Raw genomic sequence first — 13071 nt, forward strand, 5'->3', positions numbered from 1 at the left:
TTTATGTCCTCATCGTCACATATATGGTTGATGATATCCTAACCAGAGAATTTAAAACAAAAAATGGAGGCAACATAAATCAGAAATAACAGACTATGGTAGCAATAAACTAATGATGACATTATAATCTATGATGTCAAAAAAAGCTAGTCACAAAAAGAATTAGAATAGTAAATATATAAATATAAGAAAATAGAGAAAGAAGAAAAAGGTGTAACTTGTTGGCTGATGTTAGAAATCGTTAGATGACATGATGTTCGTCATTTCGTGATGTGCACTAGGAGTGTATTATAAGTGCAGATGGGAGATAAGATTGATGTAAATGAAGATGAATGGTAAATGATTTCTCTAGGTGAGAAGATTAGGTGATGCGTTACACTCTCTCGCTAATGCATACAAGCTTTATCTGAGCAAGATCTAAGTATAAATCTAATTCAAGTTCCTAGTAAGTCCAAGGTCGAACAAAGGGATTTAGGTTAGGCTAATGCAAGCCTTGCATTGCAACAGATATAGAAGGGTTCTAAATAAATGCTGGAAAAGTTATCTACACTATATTAATTGCATGCGTACAAGAAGAAATATAGGGTTCAATGAAGGAATGTTGCTAAGTGATTAGTGAATGCGTTGATCTAAGTAAGCTGAACACGAAAGAGTGTGGGTAGGTATGAAGATGAGAGGTGCTTGTTTACAATCAAATGTATGTCAATGCATTGGGTTTATGTTTATCTAATCATTCAACATTTCTCAATGCAAATGCCACATGTTCCTATCTCTAGGGTGCATGCATTGGTTACAGAAAGCAGTGAAACACAAGTATTTTTATCTTTAAAACGTCAGTGTGTTCTGACTTGATGCATTTATAGCTGTCCTCTTCTCTCAAATGGTTTTAGCTGAGGTAACTTCAACCAGATGATCAAAATGATTAAAGCTTTAGAATTTTAGCATGCACAAAGTTACAAACGCATTTAACATAGTAAATTGTAAGCAGATGCAAATGTGATGAATCAAATGCACAATTTTATAAAGAACAAAATTGTCTTTACAATAACAACACTTAATCGCATGATGTGATGAATGGAAATAAAGTAAAAAGAAAAGAGTCAAGCCGAAAAGCTCAATTTCTTGTCCTCTTTGACTTGATCTTAATGTCTGTACAACCAACTTGTTAAAGAAATGAAGAAAAATTCTCTCTCAAGCTTGGTTCTCTTTAATTCTCCTTGATCAATAGTGGCAATGGTTCTTTTCCTCCTGTATTCTTCTTGCAGCAGTAAAACTACTATAATCTAAGCTCTAAGATGCTCTATCTATGCTATGCTACTTTTTTCGGTTGCAATCTTCTATCTATAGTTGTTTTCCCTCAACAACTTGTGATATGACAACATTAATTTCCATGCCCTGGTCAGCTGCCCGCCATTTCAGTTGCTTTTCAGGCGCTGACGTTTAGATACCCATATTTACAAGTGGTGATTTGATAGAAACAACACGAATCAATGTATCTTCTACGCGTTGGAATCCTTCAGACCCATGCCCTTGCGTTAGTTGAGTCTGTGACACTTGGTGAATTTAACTGAAATCCTATGATGAGATACGTTAGTGGCACGGTTTTATCAAAAATAATGTTTTCGTAAAGACTAGTAATGTTTGAAGAATGCCATGCATTTTCCTTTAAGGTAGATGATATTTTATCATTAAGAATCCAAATTGTTCCAACTTTCGAAAGGCAATAGCTTATATTTCTATAAGTTATCACACCCCCAAATTTTGAACAATGCTCGTCCCCGAGTGTTCAAAAAATAATTCTTTATCATTTCCATCATCTTAATGCACTAAGATCACCTCTCATCATGCTAACTTGCAAGTATTAGGGTTGGCGTCTGAAAAAAATACAGGTTTGTTCCTTCTAAGAAAAAAAATGTGTCTTATCTCGAATGCAGCAAGCCTTTTGTCAATGACTCCTTTTGTTTCCCAAAACATTCTCATCTTTCTAAACTAGTAATGTGTTGGATGCTACTTTTATACAATATCTTTTTAAAAGAATTTGTTGTTACAAGACCACCCATGCATTGATTTAGGTGACCCACCTTCGTTTTGCAACTAAACTTATATCATAGCATTTATGTTTCAAGATGACAGTTTTTCTTAAACTAGATAGTGGAGTTGGGATGCGTTGGTGTTGGATACTTAACTTCGTTTTGACTTGTCCCCACGGGTGTCATGCGAGCATCCAACTACGTCAAGTGCGATTCCTAATATTAACTCTTGTGAACTTGAGGTTTTCTTTTTTGACGCTGACAAAGGAGTTTGCTACACGGTGGGGATAGTCAGTAGATTTTAGTCTAATCCAGGACAGGGTCACTAGACTGCCATCAAGAATATCCTCAAGTATCTTCGGAGAACGAGGGATTACATGCTCGAGTATGGATCTAAGGATTGTTACTGGATACACGGACTTTCATTTTCAGATTGGTAAGGATTCTCGAAAATCCACATCAGGATCAGTGTTCACTTTTAACGAAGAGGTTGTAGTATGGTGAAGCACTAAGTGGGGGTGCATCACTGACTCTACGATGGAGGCAAAGTATGTAGGCGCTTGTGAAGCTACTAAGGAGGCCGTTTAGCTCAAGAAGTTCCTGACTTATCTGGAAGTTTTTTCAGACATATCTAGGCCCATCACCCTTTATTGTAATAATAGTGGTGTTGTGGCGAACTCCAGAGAGTCTAAGAGTCACAAGTGTGGCAAACATATAGAGCATAAATATCATCTCATCTGCGAGATGGTGAATCGAGGGGACATGATTGTCACGAAGATCACTTTGGAGCACAACGTTGCTGACCTATTTACAAAGGCTCTCACGGCTACAGTCTTTTAGGGTCACCTTCAGAGCATGGGTCCACGGGATCGCCCACGACTGGACTAGGGCAAGTGGGAGATTTTTATACTAGGCCTTAGTGCCATAGTTATTGTTTTGTACTTGTTGTTATCTTGTACACCCACTCTTTTTAGGACAAATGCGAGATTGTTGGGGTTGATGTCCTAAACTCTTGTAGGGTCCTGTAGTTTGTAAACACCTGTATGAACAAACGCTTGTGATGTAATAATATGAGATATTTTCTTCACTGTTGTCTATGAAATATGAGATATTTTATTTGCATTTACCACAAACCAATAAACTAAGATTCCTGGTTTTCGTTGTAACTTGAGCATGTATATGGAGACATACAAGTGGATCATGCCTTAAGTGATAACCTAAATGGGGTGTAGTATATGGATATATGAGGGAAACCTTATCCTAGTGATACGGATACAACATGCTTTGTAGATAGTTACAAATGTTGTAATGTGCTATAGATGGTGTGATCCTGATCATTCATGTAGAGACATGCAAGTGGGGGTGTCCTATACAAAGGAGTTTGTATAAGACCAGACCATGAAGTGTATAGTCTCGTTATATAACGCCGTTCATGACAGAGACTTTCATTCCGCTAGGATGACCATAGGTAACATGACCTTAATTCTCAATGAGTTGGGAACTTCTGCCTATGAGGGCGGCCCTTTGATTTGCATGGGTGTGCATAGCCATATTGTCGACTCAAACTTACCACTTTGGAGATTCGTCTGATTGAGGAGCTGGGAACTCAGCTACACAAGATGGAATTCACTCATTCCCCGAAGATGGGGTAAGTAGATAGATTGCTCCCTTAAGGGTTGATTCTGGGGCTTGAACGATGTGGCGCCACACATCTTATCATGGACTGAGAGGTGTCCACTCATAGTAGGACTATGATGTATTGTTTTTTAGAGGAATCGGTGGTACTTAAGGGGTTAGATGTAACTACAGAAGCAAAACGGTAAATTGGCCCAGCTATACTTACGAGCGATTTGTGAATGGTTGTCGTACTGTCGACTACTTATATCTGACGGATACGGAATATATCTGTAGTGAGAAGAATGCAGCTGTCGGTCTTTAGTAGACTGCCTGACAGTTAATAGATTGGTGAATCTCATGATTAAAGAGTTTAGTCAGCTATTCACGTACAATTGAAGCTTCAAGCTACAGGTCCATAAGGTCCCCTTGGTAGCTCAATGAATTCAAGTTGAGAATCAAAATTTGGGTCAGTTTGAAGTGTTCAAATTGACAAGAGGGAGTTTGATTATATATGATATGATTAAACTGGTTCAATTATATGTGATAAATTTGATATGATGTATGGGATACATTAATTGGAGGATTTTGATATCAATATGATTTATATTGAATAAAGGAGAAAAGAGCTATGGTTTAAATATTACATATGATGTGATATTAAAATCATAGGTTATAAATATAATAGACAAGTTAGTTATTATATTTATTTATAATTAAAACAATTATATGATAATTGTAGGTGGTTTCTCCTTTAACCGTGTGTGAAAGTGGAAAGTTATGGTTGGTTTTCATAACTGAAGGATAAAATGAAAAATCTTTTCATTTTTTTAAAGGAATTGCTTCATTAAGTTCCTGACTAATCGTTTAGCTGACAAGAGACTACACGATAGCCTTCAAGTGATTTTCTAAACGATTGTGTACTAGCGCCTTTTACTAGACGATTATGTAAAGCGATTTACTAAGCAATCGCGTGGCAAGCGAGATTCATTAAACAATCGTGTAAATGATCAAGCCTGTTTTACTAAAGGATCGTGTACCTAGCGAGATTTACTAAATGATCAAGCACACAAAGTCTATGCGATAGATAGTTCCTTCTCCCACTTGCTTGGTTGTTGGGTTTGATCGTTGCCTTCCTCCATCCCTCTTCCAAATCCAACAGAGCCCACACCTCTTGGATTCTCACTTCGAGAATACCAAGATTTTCGAGTGGTGGTGTTTAAGAGGGTGTTTGTTCATGGAGAAGATTATTCATGACCACTAGACGATTGGGTAGGCAATTTAGGCGAGAGGAGATTGTTGTTCCAGTCTTCACGAGAGCGAGAGCTTAATAGAAGAAGAGTTCTTCAAAGGTATGTCTCTCGTTCCTTTGTATTTATTTTTTAAAGCATGTTGTAATTTGTTAGAAGATGCATAACTAGTTTGTATGTCTATGAATGCCTTTAATTTTGTCACAATGGGCTTGGAAAGATCTTACTTCCGCTTATGGGTTCTCTTTGAAAAGAGTTTCTTCAATAGGTTCCTCCCAAACATAATACTTTGACTCCTTCTTGATTTTATCCAGTCTATATTTATTCATACCATGTGGGAGCTTACCAGTGGTCAAGTAATTCAGATATCAACGTACCAGGGAGTCATAGAAATACCATCTGCTTGCATTAAAGTCTGGTCAAGGAAGTCTCCATTTGATAACGGGCAGAAATGCACGTTATTACAGTGCTAAGTTCTTAAACAATGCTGGCTTGAGTTGATAAAATATATAAGATTGCGTCCAAAAAGCATTAAGTTCATAACATTGCGGTCGCATACATTCATCTCATAGAAACAGTTAATTTTTGTATTTTTATGCAGAATATGCGTTAATGCAAGGCGAAAAGCACGATCACAAGAAATAAACGGTCGAGCGCAACATTACCACAAGGATTTGCGGTGATTTGTGCTCGCAAACATCTGCTCAAGAAGGATTTCCGCATAGAGTCGTCGTAACTTGGTGGTCGCATCTGGGTGAAAGGCATAATTAATCACGATGGGACAGAAAGCTGATGATGGTCGAATCTGAATTAAGTTGACAAGCCGCTAACGATAAAAACTACACTCAACTTTTCGGTGACAAATATTCGGCGCATCAGTCAGATTATTAAATCTATCCCATCTGTACAATCATAAGAGAGAAGCCGTCTTTCACCCCGAAGGCTCTATAAATACCGAATGCAACCTTTAGAAGAGGAGTTCGAACACTTAGAGAATTTTCCTTTAGAATAGCTTTGTCCATAGTTTTCCTTTTATTTTAAGCCGAAGTGAAAGAAGGGAAGAGATGCCTGAAGATTGCTCAGGCAACTTGAGAGAGAACCTGGAAACGTAGAAAGCAGAGAGCGGGCCGACTCTCGCGAGAGCGGGATTATCTTTTGAACAAGAGTAGAAAAGACAGTGTAAAAGCCTGGGAAGCAAGAGATTGCTACCAGGCTCTTTATTCTCTTCTTGCATTTTTATTTTGTATTTCAACTCTACATCTATACAATGAAATTTCTTTATCTACATCTATTCACTCTCTTAGCACGCATGAGTAGCTAAACTTATTGAATGGGTTGAGAAGACCTAAGCTAACATAACCTAGGATCTTCATTGCATGCGATTATCTTGTTTTATGTTGTGCCCAACACCCCTTTAGAGCTACTCGAAAGAGAGTTTAAAGAAAAACCCTAAAGACTCGAGAGAGCTAGGTTAGAATCTAGACTCAAGAGAGCAAGATTAGATCTACATAAGCAAGAGATAGGGACTTAGAGATAAGCTCTGTTTGTCAACCTGCATCGCGTGCACCCTAGAGATAGGTATGATATTATGTGGTCGCCTTATTTGTGTGTTTTTCATTTTGTCATTGCATAAATAAGAATAGAGGCTTATGTGTAGGTCCTATAGACTTATCACATATATCGCATGCATTCTAGCATTAGAAGTCGTAGCATTCGCGTCGAGAGATGGTTTACTATTGTATGTGTGTTGCATGGTCGTATAACATGAACGCATCCTAGGGAGTGTTAGCCGAATCCTTCTCAACCCGTTCACCGCATACTCATCGCATTTTCTATATTATCAACTCTTTTCGAAACTTCGCCGCCTTTTTTTATTTTTATTACCGCAAACAACAAACCAAACAATTATTTGAGTTACCGGTTACCACAAAGTCTTTTGCAAAATTATCATCGCATACCATTTTCCCAAGTCCTTGAGTTCAACCCTAGACTTACCAGGAAACTCAGTGGGGTTTACACTTGGATTCCACTGAGAAAACTTGTTGCTCAATGCAATTCCATCACCGCATTTCATTCCATATTTTCACCGCATATAATAACGCATCACTATCGGCAACGACATTCTCGCATCCCGTCCTGTCCTGAAATCTCAGGTTAAACTCTTAAAGGATAAGTACCTACCTCACCAATCTGGGCTTGGACTCCTTCTTTGACATCAATAGCGCAAGGATGCATGGTTAGAAAAAACAATAACTTCATATCCTATAATATAAAAGTGAAATTTTTCTAAAGCAAAAATAACAACTAAAAACTCCTTTTTATTCATGGTATAGCTGCACTGAGTCGAGTTGAGGGTCTTTGAAGCGTAGTAGATGACGTGATCTTTCTTATCAACTTTCTGCCCCAACACTGCTCCTACAGCATGGTCACTTGTATCACACATGATCTTGAAGGGAAGATCCCAACGAGGAGCCTAAATAACTAGAGTGCACGAGAAGGCGTTCTTTAGAACATAAAAACTTTTCCTACATTCATCATAAAATCAAAGGCCACATCCTTTTGAAGAAGATAAGTCATCAGTTGAGAAAACTTACTAAAGTCTTTTATGAACCTACGATAGAAACCTGCATGACCCAAAAACAAACAAACCTCCCTCACATTTCTGGGGTAAGGGAGGTTAGCAATAACATTAATCTTAGTAGGGTCTACCTCTATGCCATGCTCAGATACTATATGTCCCAATACAATGCCACGTGAGGCCATGAAATAACATTCTTCAAAATTAAGAGCCAAGTTAGACTCAATGCATTGTCTTTCTAGCATCCTTGACAAATTAGACAGAAAACTAGCAAATGAGTCTCCATACACAGTAAAGTCATCCATAAAAATCTCCATGCATTTTTCAATAAACTCAGAAAATATGGACATCCTATAGCCCTGAAAGGTGTCAGGAGCATTACATAGTCCAAATGGCATTCTTTGAAGGCAAAGGTACCATAGGGACATGTAAATGTCGTCTTCTGTTGGTCCTCCTAGTTAATCGGGATCTGATAGCAACCCGAAGAACCATCAAAGAAACAGAAGAAAGGCTTTCCTGCTAACCTTTAGAGCATTTGATCGATAAAGGGAATGGGGAAGTGGTCTTTTCTAGTCACATCATTTAATTTTCTAAAATCTATACACATCTTCCACCCATTCTGAACCCTAATAGGAATTAGACTACCCTCATCATTTTTCACCACAGTATCACTCATTTTCTTAGGCACTACATGAATAGGACTAACCCACTCACTATCAAGAATAGGATAGATAATACTTGTATCTAGAAGTTTGAAGACCTCTTTCATTACTATCTTCTTCAAGACAGGATTTAGACATCTTGGGGTTGTCGACAAGGGTTAGCTCCATCTTCCAGAGAAATCTAATGCATGCACACAACAGGGCTAATAAACTTTTATGTCGGCCGACGTCCATCCAATGGCTAGCTTGTATTTTCGCAATACCTCCACCAACTGCTTCTCTTGTTCCTCAATCAAGTTCTTTGAGATTATAACAGGCAAGGTCTCAGCTTTCCCCAGATAGGTGTACTTTAGGTGGTCTATGTTAGGTTTTATGTCTTAAAACTCGTAGTTTGTAAACAACAAAACTTATTCTGAAAATTCAATAAGTTGTTATTGAATATATGTATTGCTTAATAGGAATCCAATAAACCTAAAAGACCCATGACTATTACGTGAGTAATTGAACTTTTTGTGTAGACATAAAAGTAGATCAGATTCGAGTAAATAGTCAAAATGATCTAAAGTATATGCATAAGGTTGGGTGCCTTATTCTGGTAACACTATTGGATGCAGCCTACTTTGTATTTGTTAAAAAAGAGTTGTAAAGTGCTACAAACGATGTGATCCTAATTCGTATATGTTATGACATGAGGAGTGGGGGCATCCTATGCAAATGGGTTTGTACAAGATCGGAACACGAAAACAATCAATCTTATTTCATAACACTGTTTACTGTTTAAGACTGACTATTTCAAAGTGATGACCTAGGTAACTTGACCTTAATCCTGAGCTAACTATAAACTCCCGTTTATTCAAGATTATCCTTAGATTTGCATAGGTGAGGGTTGGCTCAACAACACCGGCTCAATAAACCTCCATTTCAGGGGTAAGATTGGGAAGATAGCTGGGGACATAGGGTGCAAGAAGAAATTCACTCTTACCCGTTTTTAGGGATAGTAGAGAGGTTGTTCCTTAAGTGCTGACTTCGAGTCTTGAACAAGGGGCCCCACCCTCTCATTGGCCCGAGAGGAAATCAGTTTGTTGATTGGATCACAGATCAATCGTTCATTAGAGGATCAGTGGGACATAAGGAACAAGAGATAATCTCGGGAGTAAAACAGACATTTGACCCAGTCGTTATTACGAACAACCTATGAACGATTAACTTACTAATCATGGTTATAACGAGTGGACATAATATATCTACAGTGAGGGGAGTTCAACTATGGACTTTAGTGGATTGATCTATTAGTTAACGAATGGGGGTTAATTCGATGTAATGAGTTTAGCCAATTAATCTCAGATCATTGGAGCCCATGATCTATAGGTTCGTGAGGTCCCCTTACTAGTTCGTAAATGGATTAGCTTTAGACTAGCGTGATAAGTTAATTTAAAACGTTCAAAATAGAATTAAAGGAATTAGTAATTATATAAGATATAATTACACGTTTAATTTTAAAAATTAAACAGAATAGGAGAATTAATAAATATTTAAATATGATTTAAATATATGAAGCTAAATTTGTGTAAAATTAATTTGATATTTGATATTAAATTAATTAGAATTAATTAAATTGTTTAATAATTTTATTAGAAAATTAATTTATGAAATTAATTTTTCAAAATTAATAGTATGATCAATTTTTGAAATCAAATTGATTTTTGAAATCATTTGGTAAAAATTGAAAAGTTTGAAAAACACAAAATGAAATTATGGTTTTTCCCAATAACACCTTCAACTAGCTCACACCAAACCAACTTAAGTTTGGCTTCGATAACTCCAAGCATGAAATTGAGGCAACCATCTTCTTTACATGAAAGTCCTGAAATATATTGAGAAGATTGGAGTAGAAATGAGGCATGCATCTATAGAGTTTTTGCTGAAAAATTCGAGTTGAAGAAGTTATTCTTCAAGTGGGTTGTTCCGGTGAGTTCTTCTCCAAGCTCCCTTCATTCAAGCTTATTTTGAGTCCCACAACTCAATCTAAAGCTCCAAGAGAATAGTGGGCAAGATTTTGAGGTGGCCCACAACGAGATTTGTAGAAGTTCGCAGCTGAGAATCGAGATTTCAAGAAGTTCTACAGAGGTATGACTTGAAACCCTCTTGTTTTTGTATGAGCATGCTTTAGTTACTGCCAAAATTAATGAATAAGAGTACTTATTGATACTTGTTACTTCATCTACTTGTTCATATACTCCTACAATTGGTATCAGAGCATCATTTAAGCATTAAATTTGATTTAATTTTGGTGTGGTAGGTGTTTTTCATGAGTTATATGAAAATGGTGCACTAATATGGTTTTCTGAGTTTTCATATTTAATTTCTCTTTGATTTCTTGATTAAATTTGTAATTGGCTCTTGATTGATGAGCTTATATGTGTTCTCAAGAGTCTGTAATTTATTTGGAGTCATTAGAGTTGAAATTAAGATGTAATTGAAGAAATAAGTGAATAAGGCCGAGCTGCAGATTCCAGTTCTTCAGCCTCTACTCAAATCTCGTTGTTGAAGTTAAAGTGAGTTTTCCCTTTGAAGCAAGAGAGAGAGAGTTAAGCAATCGTGTAGCTACGATCACTGGGCGTTGAAGTGTTGTGTGCTAGGCAATCATGTAGCTACGGTCGCTGGGCATTGAAGTGTTTTGCACTATGCGATCATGTAGCTATAGATGCTGGGTGTCGCTGTGAAGAGGCCTTAAACGATAGCACTACATAATCGGTATAAACTATAGAGGCGATTGTGTAGCTATGTGTGGTGTTGAACGATGTGAAGAGGCGCTAGACCATGGTGCTACACGATAGTTGCAGACGTAAGACGATGGCATTACATGATAAGGCAAACGCTAGACGATCGCATTACACGATAGACGTTAGCGCTACACGATGAGCCTCAGTGAGATTTCGTTTCCATGAGATTCTAATGGAATTTTTCGAGCGAGATTTCAAGTTCAAACGAGATTTTGAATCAAGTTTGAGTGAGATTTCTAAACGAGATTTTATTGGAATTTCGAGCGAGAGATGGAGTTGAGCGAGATTTTGAATCAACTTCAAGCGAGATTTCAAGCATGGAGCGAGAGATCGAGTTCGAAATGAGATTCTTCAATAAAGCTGGCGAGAGTTGAACTGAACGACACCAGAGCTAGCGAGAGCATCCGATTCAACCGGTTTTCTTGAGGTCCTGTCTGGTTCAACCTCAAAAGGTTTTTAGCTAGTTCGGTTCAGGCTATTCTGGTTTGATTCAAGTTGTTTGGTTTTGATTTGGAGTGGTTTGAGCGATCCATAAGTGGTTTTGAAGCTGTTACTTATTGTTTTGTAATAATTAGGCTTTTGTTTGCTTGTTTATGCCAAAACTAAAATCATATTAGTTTGTGTTTAATTACTTATGCATTTGATATATGTTATAATTAAATAAATCTTGTATGAGCATATAATATGCCATGTAGATTTAAAATCTCTCCATAGAAAACATGTTACATGCATTGACGGTATGCTATAAAATCTTATAATATATAGTATGCATGTTAGGGTTTCTTTTATTTAATAAAATTGTTATATTAAATATTGAATGCCTTTGATGTATGTTTTTTTATGTTTAGCATGTCTAAAATTTTGTAAGTTGTTACCAAATTGGGTTAGACGTTTGAAATCCATAACAAAGAACAACTGCATGACGTAAGTTAACCACTTGTTTTAAAATAGTTAAAATAGGTCGTTAATTTGCAAAGCTCGAGTTACAAACTCAACCCTTATATAATCATGTCGAAGGTTGGTGGTATTTAAGTTGACGGTCTACGGAACTCCTCCTACTTGGGGATTATGACCGAATAATTGAGTGTTGTTAACTGGTTTTATAAGCATACGTGGGTGGTGTGAGGTAATAAAACGGTTTACCACCTAGACATCATAGGTTTAAATCCATTTATAAGTGTTATAATTGGATAAACCACATAGACTTAGGGTAGTTTGTTTAGCCGAAATGAACCTAAGTTTACCCAATTAATAGAACACTTCAGTGGGAGTTCAATAACTTCTATATGATAAAGTTATTAGAACACTTCAATGGGATATTAACAACATATACAATACGTTATTTTTAGCTCTCACGTCCCTAAGAGTTCACAATCGAGATTTAAGCGGTACTTTGTGTCATCTTGGGAGTGACCTCCATACGGAAAGTATTTTTTAACATAAATCTAGATTTCTGTGAACAAGGGAAAGTTGTTCAAACATGAATCAATTATATGATATATAGATTCTTACTCCCACGTCTCCACATAGTTTACACCATGAGATTCATATGATGCTTCGTGTCACCCTGGGAGTGACCTTCATATGGAAAGTGTTTGTATGAGTCAATAACAAGGTGAATGGGAGAAGTAGTTTATAGTATGTGGGTGAAGGATATGTGGCAACATATCCTGCGGTCTCTTTCGTTAGATTGGACCATGAGATTCCTATGTTGCGCCTGTTGGTTTGCTTTAAGCAGCCCTTGCTACTCGTTTAACGACAGCTATCCCCCCAGAGGGTTGTAACATAGGATTTGGAACAACTCAAACTCCAAAAATGGATAGAATTTCTTATATCCATTCCAACCTTGACTCTCCATTTCGGTAGCATAGATGGGGGCGACCTCTGACGTCTGAAAACGGAGGGTTACACTTACAGAATTATTAAAGTGTTAGTAATTTCTTACCAAAAATCGATAGCTAAATGACTATCAGAATATGAGTTATTTTGGATATAGTATTTAGTCAAGAATGTCTTGTTGTAGTATTGTTGCAAAAAAAATAAATCTTGCGTATATTATTACTTTGCTAAAACTTGATTGGATTTAAAAGCAATTCACTTATAGAATTTGTTTACAATTTCATAATGACGAGTTCACTAGTACAATTGTTGGCG

At 37.0% G+C, this 13071-nt stretch overlaps 1 protein-coding gene across 6 annotated transcripts in view; it reads right to left on the minus strand.

Moving 5' to 3' along the window:
• LOC120069613 (methylmalonate-semialdehyde dehydrogenase [acylating], mitochondrial-like) overlaps positions 1 to 13071 on the minus strand; it is a 49021-nt gene that overhangs the window by 10667 nt on the left and 25283 nt on the right. The window lies entirely within an intron of this gene.

This window comes from Benincasa hispida, chromosome 2 (genome assembly GCF_027475165.1).
Source record: "Benincasa hispida cultivar pf3 chromosome 2, pf3_genome.v1.1, whole genome shotgun sequence".
NCBI lineage: Eukaryota > Viridiplantae > Streptophyta > Magnoliopsida > Cucurbitales > Cucurbitaceae > Benincasa > Benincasa hispida.